Here is a 2955-nt window from a genome sequence, read left to right as displayed (position 1 = left end):
GGGTCGGCGCCCCAGATCGCGCGAGAGCGGCGGGGTCAGGGGGCGGGGCGAGAGAAAGAGGCGGGGCGTGGATGGCTGGAGTGACACGGAGCAGGGGAGGGAGGACTTGTGGCCCCTTAGAGACTAACCAGTTTATTGGAGCATGAGCTTCCGAGAGCTACAGCTCACTCCATCGGATGCCTACTGTGGAAACTGCAGAAGATCTTTTTATATACACACAAAGCATGAAAAAATACCTCCCCCAACAAACCCACTCTCCTGCTTGTAAGGAGAGTGGTCACTTTAGATAAACTATTAGCAGCAGGAGAGTGGGTTTGTTGGGGGAGGGATTTTTTCATGCTTTGTGTGTGTATAAAAAGATCTTCTACACTTTCCACAGTATGCATCCGATGGAGTGAGCTGTAGCTCACGAAAGCTCATGCTCCAATAACTTGGTTAGTCTCTAAGGGGCCACAAGTCCTCCTTTTCTTTTTGCCAATACAGACTAACACGGCTGCTACTCTGAAACTTCTCCTTGCAACGTGTATGATGGTCAAGGTGGGCCATTTCCAGCACAAATCCAGGTTCCCCCCCCCGCCCCAAAAAAACAAACAAACAAACCCACTCTCCTGTTGGTAATAGCTTATCTAAATGGCCCACCTTAATTATCATACACATTGTAAGGAGAGTGATCACTTTAGATGGGCTATTACCAGCAGGAGAGTGGGTTTTTGTGGAGGGGGGGAGGGGAGAAAACCTGGATTTGTGCTGGAAATGGCCCACCTTGATTATCATACACATTGTAAGGAGAGTGGTCACTTTAGATAAACTATTAGCAGCAGGAGAGTGGGTTTGTTGGGGGAGGGATTTTTTCATGCTTTGTGTGTGTATAAAAAGATCTTCTACACTTTCCACAGTATGCATCCGATGGAGTGAGCTGTAGCTCACGAAAGCTCATGCTCCAATAACTTGGTTAGTCTCTAAAGGGCCACAAGTCCTCCTTTTCTTTTTGCCAATACAGACTAACACGGCTGCTACTCTGAAACTTCTCCTTGCAACGTGTATGATGGTCAAGGTGGGCCATTTCCAGCACAAATCCAGGTTCCCCCCCGCCCCAAAAAAACAAACAAACAAACCCACTCTCCTGTTGGTAATAGCTTATCTAAATGGCCCACCTTAATTATCATACACATTGTAAGGAGAGTGATCACTTTAGATGGGCTATTACCAGCAGGAGAGTGGGTTTTTGTGGAGGGGGGGAGGGGAGAAAACCTGGATTTGTGCTGGAAATGGCCCACCTTGATTATCATACACATTGTAAGGAGAGTGGTCACTTTAGATAAACTATTAGCAGCAGGAGAGTGGGTTTGTTGGGGGAGGGATTTTTTCATGCTTTGTGTGTGTATAAAAAGATCTTCTACACTTTCCACAGTATGCATCCGATGGAGTGAGCTGTAGCTCACGAAAGCTCATGCTCCAATAACTTGGTTAGTCTCTAAAGGGCCACAAGTCCTCCTTTTCTTTTTGCCAATACAGACAAACACGGCTGCTACTCTGAAACTTCTCCTTGCAACGTGTATGATGGTCAAGGTGGGCCATTTCCAGCACAAATCCAGGTCCCCCCCCCCGCCCCAAAAAAACAAACAAACAAACAAACCCACTCTCCTGTTGGTAATAGCTTATCTAAATGGCCCACCTTAATTATCATACACATTGTAAGGAGAGTGATCACTTTAGATGGGCTATTACCAGCAGGAGAGTGGGTTTTTGTGGAGGGGGGGGAGGGAGAAAACCTGGATTTGTGCTGGAAATGGCCCACCTTGATTATCATACACATTGTAAGGAGAGTGATCACTTTAGATAAGCTATTACCAGCAGGAGAGTGGGGTGGGGGGAGAGAAAACCTTTTGTAGTGATAAACACCCATTTTTTCATGGTCTGTGTGTATAAGAACATCTTCTGTATTTTCCACAGTATGCATCCGATGAAGTGAGCTGTCGCTCACGAAAGCTTATGCTCCTATAAATTGGTTAGTCTCTAAGGTGCCACAAGTACTCCTTTTCTTTTTGCGAACACAGACTAACACGGCTGTTACTCTGAAACAGAGCAGGGGAGGGAAGGAGGAAGAGCGAGTGGAGGGATGGAGGGAGAGAGGAGGGCAATGGGCGAAGGGGCCGAGGAAGGGCTGCTGTGCAGACCCTGGCTTTCCTCTCCTTTGTGTGAGCAGAGCAGATAAGTTGCATCTTTCTATTGCCCGTAAACTCAGCACACCAGCACTGGCTGGTTCACCTCTCAGATAAAAATACAGCTACAAGGAAATCCCCAGTGTGTGTGTGTGTCTGTTTATTGCCAATAGCAACATGAGATTAGTGTGCAATGCAACTAATTGGAGCCCTCAGGTTCCTGGCAAATAGCCAGCTCAGTATCTCATTTTGGAATCATAAATAGGCGTGTGAGTAGCCCCAGGGATTGCAATGGAACTTAAGCAAAGTTTGTCCATCTTGGAAGGATGAAGGGCGGAGTTGACTGTGCTAGTAGATGAAAGAAGTGTTACTCAAAGTCACGCAAAGTAACTATTTCTTCAAGATGTGTTGTCCACATAGATTCCACTTCGTGTGCACACCGTGCTCATGAGATTTGATTCCACTGGGGCTTTCATCAACAGAAGTTGGCCCAATAAAAGATATGACCTCACCCACCTTGTCTCTCTAATATCCTGGGACCAACGGCTACAACCACATTACATACCATATGTATACGATAACACTGAACTGCAATCACGGGAAACAAACTGGCATAATAAGCCTCTGTGCTAGGCACTGTACAAACACAAGGCATCCCTTTCCTGGATGACCTAAGTGTAAAAAAGAGACCACAGATGGATACAAATGGGGACAGCAAGATACCAGTGGGATGAAACTGTTAATGCTGAAAAGTAAGCAAACATCTTTGTTCTCACATGTACTTATGCCTCAT

This window comes from Lepidochelys olivacea, assembly GCF_965140295.1.
Source record: "Lepidochelys olivacea isolate rLepOli2 genome assembly, chromosome: 15".
Lineage (NCBI taxonomy): Eukaryota > Metazoa > Chordata > Testudines > Cheloniidae > Lepidochelys > Lepidochelys olivacea.
This window is presented reverse-complemented; position numbering follows the sequence as displayed.